Genomic DNA, 18,163 nt, shown 5'->3' on the forward strand with positions numbered 1-18,163 from the left:
CAGCCTGCGTGAGCTTAAACGCGTGCCTTTCGGCTTCGTCCTAGTGGATTGGCTGCCTTGTCAGTCCACAACAGTAGCCACTCCAATCGCTTTTTTAATAACAGTCTCCTACGATCATTAGCGTATGCTTTGGCTAATGGCGGATCAGTACTCACATACACTCTCGATTTCTACAAACCGTTCACGAAGATGGACGTTGCAAGTCGGACTATTAATACTTTTTCCCTTCATCTATCCACACCTGGGAAGCTTGCTAAGAAAGTATACCCACTGCACAGATGAAATTCGATGAACAATAGACAGGGAAAAACTGGAAATTTGTGGTAAGGACTATGGGACCAAATTACGGAGGTGATAGGTCCCTAGGCTTACGCACTACATAATTTAACTAAAAATAACTTACACTAAGGACAACACATACACCCATGCCCGAGGGAAGACTCGAACCTACGACGGGAGGAGCCGCGCAAACCGTGACAAGACGTCATAGACCGCACTGCTACTCTGCGCTGCATTAACCAGGGCGATAGCCGCTTTGTACAAGAAGGGTGCTCTGCTGACCGGTAAGTTGAGCCTGGTATTAAGGAAGAAATTGCACCTGAAGTCTTGCACTGTACGGAACAGAGACGTTGACCGGCCGCTGTGGCCGATCGGTTCTAGGCGCTTCAGCCTAGAACCGCGCGACCGCTACAGTCGCACGTTCGAATCCTGCTTCCGGTGTGGCTGTGTGTGATGTCCTTGGGTTTGTTACGTTTAAGTATTTCTAAGTTCCAGGGGACTGATGACTTACATGTTAAGTCTCGTAGTGCTCTGAGCCATTTGAACCATTTTTAGAGACGTAGATGGTGAGAAAAACGGAGAAAAAATACCTGGAAAGCCTTGAAATGTTGTGCTGGAGAAGACTATAAAAGATCAAGTGTACCGGGCGGATGACAGTGGACGATGTAATGGGGAAAGTAGGAGAGAAGAAAAGAGTTTGGCATATAATTTTTCTGAGGAAGGTCGACTGCATCGAACACAGACACGAACGTCTCAAACATGTCGTCATCAAAGGGAAGATCGTAGGAACTACAGGATGAGGAAGAAGGAGAACGGATCTGGGTGAGGGAAAGATGAGAGGTACAGCAGAGTGAAGGAAGAAGCTGAAGACAGGAACACTGGCGTCAGAAATTCCCCGTACGAAGGCACGGACATGCCGCTAGGAAAATTACTGCATAATAATAACCCAAGAGAGAACGTAAGACGGTAGACATCAACGCACGCACTGTCATTGGCTGACACTACCTCACGCCGATGTCAATCACTGATGAGCTACTTGACATTTTATGAAAAATTACACTCATGTAATTCCTGCCCGCAATGGAAGGCGCAGTGCATATGAGACGTTACAGTCACCGCGATGGATATAAGCGCCACAGTACAACATGGCAAACCGTGAAATTAATCTCTGGTAGTTTCTATCAAAACTTCGCTGAGTGAATATCTAGCATTTAATTTTAGCCGAATTCCGGTGCCAGCCAGTTAAGGCAACAAGTCTACAGCCCCCTTTTCTTTTCATTAAGCTTTTTCAGAAACTATTACTCATCGAGACCAGTGTAGCCCTTTCGACAATTTATTAATGATCACAGAGCACGGGAACGGCGTCGGCAACCATGAAAGAAGATGAATGGACGTGATTAGCGTCAAAGAGACCATCCCTCGGCGAACAAGCGCAAAGACCACCGGATTAAGAGGGGCTCTGTGACACTAGTGAAAAGCCATCGGGTTGACCCTAATTTTTCAGTTCAAGGTGACCGTGTCGTCTTCACCCTATTATGGATTGTTCTCGGAAACGTGATAGTCTGGGTAATGCAGTGTGGAAGTGGGTCACGGATATACGAAGGTATTAAGAGAGTAACTTAACATGAAAAAGGCTCCGGTAAAATCATGAATAGTCTAAATTCAGTGACTTTAAATAAAAATGGTGATATCCCTACTAAAAGAAATCAGAAAGAGCATGAACATCTGTCGATAACACGTTTTCTGTACGCAGTAAATAAATTACCTCTGGAGGACACGCTATTATTTATCAGAGGAAAATAATGAATCACATGCAATGAAATAATGTCTCTCGTTGAGATGATTGTGAAAATTTATGCATTTATGTGGTAAGGGAAATGTTCAAATTTATCGCTGTAAATACGGCTAACTTAATGATACAGGTAACGACTACGTTTTCGAAATGTGTGTTGACTCGCACACTGCTTACTGAATTAACGTTTCTTACTTTAAAATAAGACTTACCTCGATTATAACAGGTTATTGAATGGAATTTCGTCTTCAACCGGTGCATTAAACACCGAAGGCAATCATGAGAACGTATATTGGTATATTATGCGAATAAATTGTATTTATCTGTTAAGACCACAATTACTCGGTTGCTGATGTCTGATTTAGGTGCTACTGTGTCCATTAAATCGTAATGGGGCAGACACGTAAGCGTAATATTTAGTAACTATAATTTGTTTACTAATGATAACAACGAGCGACGAATATCCAGTTAGAAAAATTGGGGCAATCAACGTACTTCTCCAGATAGAGGAAATATCATCTGTCTCCGGTAGTTTGTCTCCTATCACATGTTCGGAACAGAAAACAGCTACAAGAATCTAGTTAACAATGGTAGGATACGATGTTAATTAATGTAAGAACATCTGTAAAAATGGGCAATCAAATAATATGTAATAAAGACAGCATTCTCATTTGTGACAAGGAAGCCGTTCACGTTCATCATTGTTGTTAAAGGTAGATCACCGATAAATATAAGAAAATTACTTTGACATAAGCGATAGAGGAAACCCTTGAACTAACATAAACTACTGGTATGACATCTTCTGAAAGACATTAAAATTCAGGTATACTTTGAGTTGATTGTACGGGTGTAAGAGTATTAAACAGCTACCGCATATTCAGGACGACGCATATACGTCAAAATCCAATTGGCCAATATTCTACAGAAAATAATGAAATATGGAGTGCGTCTGAAGGAAGCGTAGTAGCACCTCTAAAGTTGTGAATATACAAAAAATGATATATCAGGCAGAATCAGCAGTACTATAACATTGTTCGGTAACGATGCAGTTATGTACACGAAAATAGCGTCGTTAGATGATCGTAAACAGATGCAAATTTACTTGGGAATAATTTAGACTTGCTGGAATGAATGGCAGCTGTCTTTAAATGTGAATAATTGTAAGATAATGCTTATTACATGGCAAAGACTCCAATAGCATTCGACCACAAGACTGTTAGTGAAAATCTTCAGCACTTCAAGTCGTGTAGTATTTACGGGCAATGAAAAGATACAGTCTGAAACGCGACGACTGCGTAAAATCAGGACACGACCATAAGACTCAAATTTATTGGAAGGGTTGAGGGAGTGTGCACTGCATAAGGAAAGAAAATCGCATATGCAGCTTTTGGAGTCTCTTATCAAGAAGGCATGAGAAGAGTCATCGAACGTAAAGGTGCGGTGCTAGGATTGTAACAGAGCAGTGTACTCAATACGAAAGTGTACCAGAAACGCTCGAAGAATTCTAATGGTAATCCGTGAAAATTACACGACGTAGTTGCTGCGAAAGTCGACTGGTTTGATTTATGGAACGTGGTTTCGAAAATGTGCGGTCATTACTTTGGCAACATCCTCCACCTCGAGTAGGGATCATGAGAGTAAGATGGGAGGGAGTAGGGCGCCGACAGAAGCATACAGACAGTCAGTTTTCCCACATTTAACAAGTGAATGCAAAGCAACAGACCGTCGATAATATTGGTGCGAAGTAGGGGAACTTATATATTGGGACATTTTTCTGACTTTCGCCTCTAGCCAGCTTTGTAACTGAAGTTTAACATAGTTTCTTATTCAGATTTTAACTGATGGCATTTGCGTCTTATGTGTCGCTGACTTTTTATGAAATTACGAAAATTACTCCGGAAAATTAAGGTTTTTCCACGTGTGGAAACATGTTCCAAAGTACAAGGTGATCACCTCTCTAGGAACAAACATTCTATTGAAATGTAAAAGCGTTGCAGGCGAAAAAAGTTTTCAACAGCATGTTTAGTCATCTGTCCGTCGCATTATTACTCTACTATAGGCCATTAGTAACACCAATAATAACGTATAGGTGAAATCAAATGAACCAGACATACTATGAAAAATTAAAAACTTATTAGACACATATTGAAATTGAAGCAATTGGAACCGAACAAAGATTTTCCAGTTTCAGTAAAGGTAAAATTGTTAAGTCACTAACGACACTACGTTCATTTGCAAATAACCGATGTTCCATCGTGAAAGGCCTTCGTCTGCTTCATGGTACAAGATGGCGCATCTCCTACGAATGCTGGCTTCACCGTTCAAATGTTATATAACTAGTGTTAAAAATACATGGCATATTACTTGCCACATAATTTATAACGGAAGAACTAACAGCGTCTTCCAGAAAGCTTTAATATATTATACAGACCTTAAATGGGTAGAACGCGAACATTCCTTCACGTGATTTTGAAGTCAGTCATTAAACTGACGTACCGACCAAAAACGTTGTGTTCATTATCGTCTATGCACAACACTCTTCCCTACATATGTTGATGTGAAATATACCATTTAATTTTTCACGGAAATGTAGTTTTATGCAAAGATCACTGATACACGATTTCTGGTGAGTGGAACAATTTTTGCCTTTTAAATTTTTATCTTTTGCAAAATAGTCTCTAAAAGTGTCCACAAGAAACATTACGGTCGGAAAATTAAGTATAACTCTAATCATGCCAAGCGAAGACCGTGAGTTGGGTGACAAATAAAAAATAGTTACGTGCCAAATAGCTATGATTTTTCTCCAGAAAATATTAAATTTCTGTTTACAGTGTCATTTTTCCTTTTTTTATTTTTATTCATTTTTTTTGACGATTTTCCGCTGGTCTCTCTCGTGATGCATAAAACTGTACTCGATACACTCATAAAATGTGATATCACTGGGAGATGATGTGTAATGGAAAGTAAGTTGCAAAATGGTTGTCAGGTAGGAATATTCTTCTATTGTGCTGTTACGCTCGTGACAACAGAAGCCAAACTTTGGAACAGAAGGACCACGAAACAGTCAACTGATAACTTAAGGTCGCAGTGACGCACAGAGGAATTTTATGTATTTAGGTGCCGGGGCTCACGAGTGCCCGGCAATATCCTGCTGGAATGACAAAAAATTAAGTAACAGTAATGATTACAATACTGCTGACAGTATTAGAGCTCACGAGGTCTGACGAAATCCGTCTTATATCACGCCACTCCGCCTGCCTCTCATCTGTATTTAATATATGTGACTGTTTATATTAATGACAATAGGTTGAAGGATTGAAAATTAGTGCCCTAGCGGTCCACGTGGTTTACTGCCTTTATCGGATGAGGGAATCAAGATAATCAACTCACTACACGACAGGCTGCACAGAAGTTAGCACTTGAAAGTATTGCATGCAGTCGATACATACCTAGTTCCGTCTTCTTATAAGACAAATACTAGTGACTGAAATTTCTTTTCAACACAGGGAATGGCAACCTCCAAATAGAGAACGATCACATTGGCATTGAAACCGGGGGCATCGCTTTCGTACGCCGGTACTGTGTAAAATGACGGTCACGACGACGTCTCAAATCGGTGAGAGCCTCTAAAAATCCCATTTGTGACAAAAAACTCAGTCTAGTTCATTAATTTTGGTCATGTAGGAGACCTGTCAAACTAGAAATCAAATCACTTAAAGCTGAATTGTAATAACAGTCGCTGAACAAAGCATCGATGTCTGATACACCGCTATTTATAGGCCTGTTAATGCTTTATATGCAATGGCATTTATTGCATTATCAAATCTGTATAAGACGCTTGCTGGGATATATATTTTAAGGTACTGTCGCAGTCGCAGTCTTGAGTAAATACGTAATTGTCCCATAGGTCGAGTTTGATACTAACAATGGCATTAAGGAAGTACAAGTTGTTTCAGTTTGAATCGGTGAGTATAATTGTGAGGTGTATTTCCATCGACTGAGAAAGACTCGAACACGCATTTCATCCTTTACGTGACCAGCTGCCATAACCATTAAGCAAGCTGACCACGCTTCGAGGTCTGAATCAAACTGCTACTGTCGCAAATATTTCCATCCGTCACTTTAGAGCCATTCGCTTCATTTTAGTGCTCTTTATTCACTTCATTCTTCACTCGGCTTTTCAGATTTTTTTGCTCTAGCTATTTTCAGGCCAGTAGGCGGGCGATCGTATTACCGCTGCCTGCGCGGGCCAGTGTTCACGTCTTTAACGACGTTACCGTAGCAGCGGAAAATAAATTCTAGTTTCCTGCCTCCCCGCCTACAAACTGCTTTACTAAAGGCACAGTCTGTAAAAGGATAGAGCTTGCCTCAATGAGCACACTACGCACGCACACATATGAAGACACACAAACGAGCGCGGTCGCACCACTCGTGAATATTTAAAGCAAGAGAAACTCATCGTAAGTACAGATGTTTCATCCCCCTTGATTTATGCTTTGCTCCACTACAGAGAGCTTTCGAAGAAACTCACTCAGTCCTATTACGTGCTAATCAGAAAATCATTGCGACTGTGTAGTTTTTCAGTCGTGTTCATACTGCGGGTATAGTCTAGTAGCAGACGACGGGAACACAGCCTGCATGACGTTTTTTTCCTTTTGGACGTTCTGCCCTGAACCTGCTCGCTGTGCTCGATTGCAAATGTGTTCGGTGTTAGGGTGAGGGGAATTATCAGTAACTTTTGTATATAAAGACGTGTGGAAATATTTATCTGACAAATATGTAACAGGATAGAGAAAAGATCGCGTTGCCTGTGAATCAGTACGTAAAATGGACCGTTAAGTAATATCCTCATGGACTGTGATCGACTAAGAAATTCGGTTTATATTCTAAGTGACTCCAATTTTCAACGTTACTTATTTGTGTCATATTCATAATTGCATACGTAGGTTAACATTTTATCGTAGCACTGTCGCAAACAGTCTACTGAAACAAATAAATTACTAAAAAAAATTCACAAATGATAAACTGTGTTCCTTAGCCGTATGTCAGTCTTTAAGTCGAACGTCAGATTACGTTCCTGTTATGGAACGGCATTTAGTGTCGTTTTGAATGCGATTCCTTTGACAATGGTGACCTGCATCTACACTTACATCTACAGGCATACTCTGGAAAACCACTGTTAAGGGTATGGCAAAGAGGACCTCGAATTTTACCAGTTATTGCGGCTTGTGCCCGTTCCATTCACTTACAGATCACGGAAGGAATAACTGTATAAACATCTCAGTGCTCACTGTAATTAGTCTAACCTTGTCCTCGCGATATCTAGGAGAGCGATGGGTACCGACTTTTAGTTTATTCCTAGATTCATTATTAAATGCTGGTTCTCCAGACTTAGTAAGCAAGCTTGCTCGAGGACAGTTTGCGCAGATCTTCACTTAAATGTTATAAGATAGGCTTATTGTATTTCCGTGGTATCCTACCGGCCTGCCACCAGACCCCCTGTGATGGTTTCCACTTCATTCACCTGCGAAGTTTTTACCGGGTATCTGTATGGGATGAGCGATTCCAGTTTGGCTCGTTGATATGTAGTCATAGGCTACTGCGTTCCATCTTTTTGAGAACTACATCATTTTACATTTCTTAACATTTGAAGCAATTAGCGCCACTATGAAGTCCTATCAAGATCAGACCAAGTACCTGTACAGTTTTTTTTTTTCCACACAGTAATTCATTTTAACTAACTGCATCACCTGCGAAAAATCCGCGCTTACTATTAATAGTGTTTACAAGGTTATTAATATACAACTAGGAGCACGTTTGAAATTAAAGAAAATAAGGAAGATCAGGGTTTAACGTGCTGTCGACAGCGTAACCATCAGAGACGGAATACATGCGCGGTACCATAGGATGGGAAAACGGTAATTGGCCGCGCCGTTTCCTATGGAACTACCCCGGCATTTGAGTGGAGAAATTTAGGAAGATCACTGAAAACCTAAATCTGGAGGGCCGGAGGCGGGTGTGAACCGTCGTCCTTCAGAATGTGAGTCCAATGCACTGACTACTGCGCCGCCTCGCTATGTATTTTACGCTATGTCTACGTCTGCCGACGACTCGACATCGCAGATAAATGTTGCACCCTTATGCAGGGAAATCCTCCGTCCAGCCATAAATTTCGCTTGATAACTTATGATACGATAACGAACAAATAAAGTTACTAGTTTCACTTTTGCATTATTTTTGCTGACCCTTTACACAGTGGTAATGACCAGATTCCACGATTTCATACGCTGTAAAAATACTAATGAAGTTTCGAGTGCTCCCTCGGAAACAAGGTCACGTATGCTCATACAAACATTTAACTGAGATTATCTGGGAATATTACGTCTTCCATAAAATGAAACATTGTCTCTGATTTCCAACGGGGGTGTTTCTACGTCCCCACAAAGTTTTAGCTGTTCAAGAGGCATTCCTGTATTTCTCATATCAATGTTGTGACCTCGACAGTTAACTATAGCTGATAACCTACGATAACCTACTACCATCCTGGTCTCGGATGTCAGGTTTATGAATAACATCCCTTTCACGTCTCGTACTACCAAACAAACTAGCCTTTGAAGGGCTGTCTAGAATATCCGATGAATCCTAATATTCTCATCGTTCTGTGACTATATAAAAGTATAACGTTTTTGATCTACGTTTAGAATGCAATCCGTTCTGCCATACTCAGGGGGACTCTTTTTTAATCTTGTCCTCCTAAACTCATGTGTAACATATGGAGTCGTTTCACAATTTGCACTTGGCAGACAGGACTCTCAGCTGTACAGCAAATTTGTCTCACTGTTTGTCTGAGTGTTGTTCTCACAACATATCTAGCCCTCTACTTTTAACACACGTATCTCAACTGACTGTTGTCAGGCCTGCTGATCTAGCGGTAAAGTGTGTGTCAGGAAACGAAGAAATCGCGGAATTTAATTCCAGCAGGACCACGGAAATTTACAGTCCGGCTCTAATCTAGCGTTCTTAGCGATGCGATCAGTCGCCAGAAACAGCAAGTGGTTCGGATTCCGCTTTAAACAGTAGGTCACCTTCCACCGCTGCACAACTAGGGACACGGAAGACGCCGAACTGGCGTCGAATTGAACGGTCTGCACACGAGACAAACTTGTTACAATATATTACAAATTACGTATAAATGAGCTCAGAAATTGTCGAGTGCGCAAGAGAGGAGAGCACCCACCAATGAAGTGAATCGTGCGATTAATTTCTTTTGCTGGTGAATGGAAAAAATATGTCAATATGGTTGTGAGATTAGTTAACGTCTTATATTCCAACTTTTATTTCCAAATTTACAAGTTCCCTGAGCCAACAAGAACGTTTTTTGGTGGGAAAAATCTTACTGGGTTAAGAGATGACTTCAGTTTAAAGTGCCGGAAAATTTTGAGATGAAATGAAGTGAGCGTATGGCATTGTTGGCCAGGAGGCCACATCTGGGGAAGTTCGGCCGCCAAGTGCAGGTCTTATTGGAGTCGATGCCACACTGCGGGACTTGCGCGCCGGTGATGATAAAATGATGATGAGGACAACACTACATCCAGTCTACGAGCGGAATAAATGTCCAACCCGACCGGGAATGCAACCCGGGCCCGCATGAGGTAATTTCTTGCAACAGCAAAAATAAGGACTTATACTATTCTATGACGTGAATAGAGCGATGATATGTTTTCGGTGTAAACATTATAGTGAAAATAGGGGCTATTCCGAAAGATATGCATTTTTTTCAATTTATTTTATTTTATTTTTTTTTTTTTTTTTGCAAAGGTACTCATAATTATTCAAAGTCTGAAGCAGTTACTTCCCGCGAGACATATAACGAGGTTTCCCACTGGATCGAAAATTTACTAACAGGAAGTGTGCAGTACAGACACCGACGTAGTACCTGACTTGCCCTAGGAGGGAGAAACCAGGATGTCGCTATTCATCTTCAACTTTGCTCTCAGGAGTATGAGGTTTTTGAACTATTATCTACAAGAGAACGCTACGTACTAAAAATTGTATTAGTATACGGTTACACCCCTAGAAAACAGCCTGGTGTAAAAACTATTAACTAGCTCTCATTATACAGAAATCTAAAATAGTGCACCACACTTAAAGTAAAAGTTTGGATATTGCTTAACTAGCTGATTAATGAGTCACAAATAGAATCAGTAAATCGACGCATATGTTTCAGATTAACTATGGGTAGAAATATGAAACAGAAACAACGTAAAGTCTCAGTTACAGGTACAAGAAATGGCTGTGTACGATTCTAGTATACTGTGAAATTAAAGTCTAGATCTAAAACATATTGTATAGAAATCAGTTCTACTGCTCATACTTCGACCCATATGCGGTCGGAACAACCGAGAACAGCGAGCGTAGCTGGTGACAGGAATTAAAAGATATGTTGACAGACCGTAAACTGGCCTACAGTCAGCCCACTCCTCGTCAGAAACTTGCTTAGAAGACTCCATGAAAAGCAGTTCAGGGCAGGCCCCTGCCCCACTGCGTATCTGTTCCTTGGAGTAAGAACGGACATCGGCAGGTGACGGAGATCAGCGCTACATACGAGGGTTGGAACTTAAATAGTGGCAACTATTTATTCACAACCGATACAAAAGAGTTACATGTTTGCACCTGTTACCGTTCTTCAAAGTAGTCACCAGCGTTGTGTAGAACCCGTTGATAGCGAAGTGGAAGGCGCAGTATACCGTTAGCACAGCATGTTCTGTTGATGGTGCTAATGGAGCGGTCTGAAGTTACGGTGATTCTCGTGTACGACTGTGATGGTGTTATCGTAACGCGTTACGTTCCTTCACGGCAGGCCGTCAGTGCACAGTATTACTGTTCGTTTGTGGAGCATCACCTGCGACCAGCTTTGCGAAAGAAGCGGCGACACTTTCTGCCCAACCCACTCATCATTTACACGACAATGCGCGGGCGCATAGAGTGAAGGCTGTGGCTACTTTGTTCCGTCGATGGGACTTGTAAGTACTGTACCATCCACCGTTATCCCCGCACTTAAGCCCTTGTGACTTTGATTTGTTTCCGAAGTTGAAGGAACCACTTCATGGCATTCGCTTCAGAACTGTTCAAGAGATTCGACAGGCAGTAGACCGCTCCATTAGCACCATCAACAGGACAAGCTCTGCTAACGGTATACTACGCCTTCCACATCGCTGGCAACGGGTTCTGCAGAACGCTGGTGACTCCTTTGAAGGACAGTAACAGGTGCAAACATGTAACTCTTTTGAATCGGTTGTGAATAAATAGTTGCCACTATTTAAGTTCCAACACTCGTATATATATATCCTCTTGGATATGCGTGTGTGTTACGGCATCGCTTCCGAGAGGAGAGATGCGCCGGCCTCGGATCGAATGATTTCGGCGGATTAAGGGACAAGGTCGGTGTTGGGCCAGCCTGGATGTAGTTTTTAGGATGTTTTCCACATTCCACGAGGTAAATACCGGGCTGGCACCCAAGTCTCGCCTCAGTTGCACGATTCGAAAACATTTCGAAAACTTCCGCTCACTTTCACATCAACGACACTACACGCAGGCAGTCGGTGTGCACGTATTCCATCCCAGGGGCTTCCGCGGAGGAGATGGGAACGGAATCTGGCCACCAGTTAAAAAATCCGCAAATTACAATGGTGATCCTGCGTCGATGCGGGGCTATGGCACAAGTAAAAGAAGAAAAAGAAGAAGAAGAATAAAAGAATAACAAAATTATGAAACAATTTCATTAATTTTATCGCAATAGCACATTACTTTACAGGTGTTTACTTTTTTCGGTCGCTAGGCAATCATCTCTAGACCACTCATGCCAGACGTTCTGTGTTTGCGTACACTGCAGCCGCAACGCCGCTCACTGGAAGCGATTCTCGGAACATGGCCATCAGTGAGCCAAGCTTGCAATAAGCCACTCGTTACTCCAACTAATTTACAAAGTGAAATTCTGTAGCACGAATATTAAGAGATGCTTTTTGAGTACAATGTCAACATATCGTAGTCACGAGGTATAAAATCAATTTCGTGACGTGCAGGCTTTGACTAACATTAAACTTTTAATTACTGACGTGTTACTCTTCGTGACGAGGCTACATCAACATTGTACTCATGTAAACCCGTTAACCAGTGTGGAACAGAATTGCACTTTGTCACCTCGTTTGCGTAACTAACAGTGTCATTAACGCTTGGCTCTCTCATGAGCGTGTTCCAAAAAACACTTTCCAACGATGACGTTGTAATCTACAGTGTACATAAAAACACAGAAAAGGTAGCACAATGATCGGAAGATGGTTGCCTTGTAAGCGAAATTAATAATCAAATGTAAAGTAATTGCGATAAGGTCAATTAAAATTTTTATAAAACATTTTCGCAAGTTTTGAGCTTATATTGGAGACCGTCCGCGCAAGATATAGCAATGAACATCTTCTACAGAAACGTAAAATCGGTGATCCTTTCGACGCGGCATCTGTGAATCGAATGGGAAGTGATGCCAATGTGCGGTGCAATCATCTGTACACTCTGTCACGTATTTCACAGTTATACGCAAAAAAAGTGATATGATGTGTCCAGAATGAGATTTTCACTCTGCAGTGGAGTGTGCGCTGATATGAAACTTCCTGGCAAATTAAAACAGTGTGCCGGACCGAGACTCGATCTCGGGAAAGGTCCCGAGTTCGAGTTTCAGTCCGGCAAACAGTTTTAATCTGCCAGTAAGTTTCATTAATGATGTGTTTTAGGGAAGCTAGACTGAAAGGCACGTCGGACATTCCTGGAGCTTTGGTGTACCACTTACAGATCTAGCAAATACGGAAGGCTCCATTCCAGTCGCGGCCCTCACCTAATCCGATGACACCATTGAGTCAAATGACCACTATCTCGTTAAAGATCCAGCAGACGTGGATTTCCACCGAGAAATCACAATCATTTAATAGACGGCACATGTTAAGATCACGTAGGACACAAATGGTGAAAGGTGCAGACATTCTAGCACAGCTCATATCACTTCATGTCTACAAATAATGTCACATAATGTTTCATAGTTTGCCACTACATTCACTTGTTTAGTATCATTTGGTCATAAAATGTGTTACCTCTCTGTCTCGACATCGAATTCGTTACAAATTAGTACTAAATTTCATTTAGGGAGTCCTAAGCTTTGGTCTGATAATGGCAATAGCCAAAAGAGGTAATTGTAAGTAATAAAATCATTGATCACTCTACACGATATTATTCCCAAAGTTCATTATAATTGGGGATATGCTAACGTCAAATTACTTCCTTTTTGAAACTAGATTTACATCACGGGCGCAGGCTCCTGCAAGCCCGACGTATGAGTCGGCCGTACCCTTGCAGATCTCAGTCATGAAATGCAATAATTCATGGTGACTGTTTGGAGTGTCTCTATTTTGCAACTTATTTTCGACCAGGTTCAACTGTGGTTAGGAAAACGCGAATGTGATCGTAGCAGTCGCGAGGTTCCAGACTAAAGCGCCTAGAACCGCTCGGCCGCATCGGCTGGCGCAAGAGAGCAGGCATTGGTAGTCGACTGCAGAACGATTCTACGGCCTGCAATGGACATTTCGCGTAAGAACCGCGAAGGCGAGATATCAGAAATGGCTCGTACGGCGGTATATAGACGGTTGTTCTTTTATGAAAGGAAATTACCAGTCGTGATAGATGGCACGCTCCGACATATACCTTGCGTTGGCTTGTGGAGTATGAATGTAAATGTAGATGACCTCCTTCAAGGCATTTTACCGTTTTCAATGAAGACATTTCATTCTCGGCAACCGCAAAACGGGGAATAAATGTGACTGCTATTTAGAGCGGCGACTAGAACCGTTGGCTTTCTATGGTCGGTGGAGGAGCGCCAAAGTTTTATCCCCGTCGTGATCCTAACTTTTCGACTCGAAAAGCGAGCGGTGCGTGTGTGCGTTAGAGAGAGGGAGAGAGAGAGAGAGGGAGAGAGTAGGCAGCGTTCGCGGTTCATTAAGCAGAAACGGGTGGCGCGCTAGGCGTCAGTTAACGCACAGCCTGTGGCCGTGGCCCTCAGATAACTACCCGCAGTGGCGGCAACGCGCTGTTCCCTGCCTCACGTTCAACAGCCACAGGAGTGTCAGTACTCGGAGAACGAAAATCGTATCGCAGCAGTCACCGCAACTCGCTGCTTTACCAATATTAGTACACAAGCTACGTCGATTCATCATATCATGTACGACTACTGCTCTGACCTCAATATTTAATTTTGTGCCGACAGTGTTGGGCCGCAATCGAGCGACAAACTGAAATACAGCAGCATTGGTGAGCGTTGATTAAGACGTATACCTGCGCGTATTTATTCTTGTTGTTACAGTGGTAATTAGGAGTCTGAGAAGTGACATTAGTGATACATGTAACAAACAACTGGCGACCACTATGAAGATGAAGTGAACGAATTTTTCTTTCTATCTTGGAGGCTAATCAACGCCTGGCGGACTAAGCATGTGAGATGCAAGAAGCAGACCAGCACAGTGAAAGAGACCACTGATCGCTAAAATAAGTTTTCAGGTATAAAACACAGACATGAATTAGAGGAAAAAATTCTGATGGTGATTCTGGACGCGAATCACGAGCTGTGGGAATACAGGAAAAGAAGAGAATCGAAATGTTGGAGATGGTATGGGATAGAAGGATGTAGGAAATTTCGGGAACTGATATTATAAGAAATGAGTAAGTCGTCCACAGAATCGGCGTGGAAAGGTATATGTGGGAAAATCTGACGTGAAAATGCGACAGGATGAAAGGGCTTGTAGTAAGACACAATGCAGTGTCTTCAAAGGTAATAGAATAAGTTGTACTAGGGGTAAATTCCCACAAATATTGAGGAGCTGTCATGTAAGTGCTACTCTGAGATGAAGAGGTAGACACGGGAAGGAGAAGAAATCGTGGCAGCCTGCGGGCCGCGTTGAACCACCCAGAAGTCTGATGAAAGAGGTTTAGTTTCACGGTCGGAAAGATTGCTTATAAATTCATGGTCAAAAGTATAAGAAGCACTCTGCTGATAGTCACTTTACCTAAAAGCTAGAAATTATAAAAATATGCAGTTCAATCGATTATAAACGGAGAAATACATTTCGACAGTAAATTGGATTATATTTCTTCCTATCCTGTCCATGAGATTCGCCTTTGCGTACTGCATGTTCTCAATTACGGGACACTTCCAGCATGGAGAAGAGGTAGGACTCAGAATACAATCTAGGAAATCTTGTAAGAGACTAACAAACGCCCAGCATTAATGATCCTCCACAATATTTCAAGCTCGGGCACCAGATATGATATTATTAGCTGCTTCGACTTACTACAAGTCCATTATCAGACAATTTATTTAAGAAGAAAGCACCAGTACGATAGTAAAGGGCTAGCCAAATTAATTATAAACTGAACTTCTATATATAAATATGTGCACCTGACTACGGTAGCTAGTAACTAGTGAAATGTATTCAGGGACACATAAATCTGTAAAAATCTTTAATTTATAACTTAGTTACCTAGTTTTTTACTAATCCTCTTTTTTTCTGTTTTTAAATACATCTTCTAATGGCGATTTAACAAGTACGAATTGCTGATGATACCATTTCTGTGGCCTGAGCCTGAAATGTGTTAATGTAAGAATAAGGTTGTAGGAGACGGCCATTGTCTTTACCTAAGCACGCCAAGTTAGACTTACTCTCTACAATTCTTCAAATTACTCCACACTCAAACTATATTGATCGTTTGAACAGATAAGCTGTATCGTAAAATTCTTAATACCGACCTAATCTGTGAATGACGAAATCCGCTTTTCAGATTTCCATTTGCGAATAAGTAAAAGCACTACATCTCTTTGTATTTTGAAAGTTTATTTCTTATCACTTGACTCTTAAGTTGTCAATCGATTGCGGCTGCCGTGTTGGCCAAACATCCACAGCCGTGCCAGTTACCCATTAGCGGACGAACGGTGAACTGATACATAGCTTGGACTAAGGCATCTACATTCGCGAATGGTGCACTAACGACACAGTAAAGTACGTCAGTATGTGTGATTTTAAGGGGCATATGGACTTTAACGTGTACGTCATACACGCCAAAGTACTCAATGACGATAAGTGTCGTAGAACGCAGACCTAGAATCATGGCGTGACGGTGACGCCCTGGATTAATATCCGGGTCGATCATCGTTCATTTCATGGCCTGTGCATCAAAAATCAAGTTTTACCCTCTTCCATTTAGCCAAATGCCTTTGTGACTCCTCAAAAGAATAAGAGCGAGACTGGTTACCCTCGCCCCCTGCGTCGAATGAGAGCCTTTCCTTCGTCTCAAAAACACTGATATCGATTACGCGAAAATTTTAACCATCCTCTTATCAATGCTTGTGCTGTTATTTTTGGCAAGTGTATCGAGTGGATGGTAAAAGGAAAAAAAAATTGCGCTCGTTGCTTTGGAGCGTATCCATTTGAGAGCTCACTTGCCAATCTCTCGGTCCTTAACTGCTCAATACCCTTCCGTCAGATTCGTTTGTATCTTTACCAGAAAAAAAGTTAGAAAATGTTACTCCCATTCATGTCATCAGAGACAGAACGGAAGATCAAATTTAATATGTATGGGAAAGGATCCTGTTTACGAAGGTATGGAGTGTAGTGTCACATCGGTAAAACCACGGTTAGGATGCCCAGATGGCAAAGATAATAATGTACCTCGTGAATATTACTTATGCTTTATGCTATCCACAAAGGTTCTCTTGATACGTACGCATGGAGTATGTTAATAGAGTCTTTAAATCAACCATGTTTCTTCCTTAAGTATAATGTTTGGATTGCATTCAAAAAGTGCAGATATTAATCAGTCAACTATATATCGAAGGCTGCACACATTTTACATGCATGTTGGTTGTGAAAGCTTCATAAGGTGTGCCGGCCGAAATGGCCGTGCGGTTAAAGGCGCTGCAATCTGGAACCGCAAGACCGCTACGGTCGCAGGTTCGAATCCTGCCTCGGGCATGGATGTTTGTGATGGCCTTAAGTTAGTTAGGTTTAACTAGTTCTAAGTTCTAGGGGATTAATGACCTCAGCAGTTGAGTCCCATAGCGCTCAGAGCCATTTGAACCATTTTCATAACGTCTTAAATGTAATATTTGCTATAAATGTGGAATGTACAAAATATTTTTCTCTATGTACAGGCCACAGAACGTCGACCCGTTCTGTAACAGATGATAGTGTGATTTGAGTACATTAGAACAGCTGGGATCAGTTGCTGTCCAAGCAGGAGCTGTCAGCAGTATTTGAGCTCTTCCGGAACAGAAGGAGCTCTTGATCAAAGGGGGAGTGGCCGTCTGACGAATGAAGGAGAGCTAAGAAAGCGTTTCATTATGGCTGCGTGAAACAGAAGGGCGAATTAAAAAAGCAGCTAACGTTTTTGAAGTATTACCGTTTTAGAATAGCGCGTTCAGCGGTACGTTTCTCCACGAAGTCTTTCGGCGGCTCATAGAGGATCTTGCGCGGGCACTGTGCTGCGGTCGTGGTTTCCTTGGAGACACCTGCCGCCCGCCGCGGTGGGCACTCCGCCGACCGGCGGCTCACCTGCTACTAGCGCTGCGCGGGTTGCCAGCCGCTGCCAGGGTAGGCGCGCCGCGAGACGCGCGTCTGCAAATCCACGACCGCGCGCTCCGCCTGCCCAGCCAACACTGCGCGGTCCGCCAACTGCGCGCCGCGCGCAGCCTCCAGACCGCCGCTGCTGCCACCTGCCGGAAGCCGCCGGAACGCGAGCCTCCGACCGCGTCGGCGGGATTAGCGGAAGGCGGCTGTTTGTCGGCGACGGTGTCGGCGTCGCCGGCTGGACAGTCGTTATGGGCTTTCTCGCCCTGATACCGACGACATTAGCTCCTCGCATGACGCCCAAGATTAGGATTTTGGTTTGTCGTCACATATCGCATTATCTTCATCTGCAGCTACATTTATACTCCGCAGTCCACCTTGCACTACGTGAATTAGGGTACTTTGTGTGCCAATATCACTACTATTCAAATCGCTA

At 42.5% G+C, this 18,163-nt stretch overlaps 1 protein-coding gene across 1 annotated transcript in view; it reads right to left on the minus strand.

Annotated features, from left to right (window-relative positions):
* Window positions 1-17,802, minus strand: part of LOC126457186 (irregular chiasm C-roughest protein-like) — a 479,812-nt gene extending 462,010 nt beyond the window's left edge. Inside the window, exon 1 of the mRNA XM_050093278.1 lies at window positions 17,561-17,802. The gene's annotated coding sequence lies outside the window, so the exon portion shown is untranslated. The remainder of the gene's footprint in view (window positions 1-17,560) is intronic.
* Window positions 17,803-18,163: the final 361 nt, after the last annotated feature.

This window comes from Schistocerca serialis, chromosome 1 (genome assembly GCF_023864345.2).
Source record: "Schistocerca serialis cubense isolate TAMUIC-IGC-003099 chromosome 1, iqSchSeri2.2, whole genome shotgun sequence".
Classification (NCBI taxonomy): Eukaryota; Metazoa; Arthropoda; class Insecta; order Orthoptera; family Acrididae; genus Schistocerca; species Schistocerca serialis.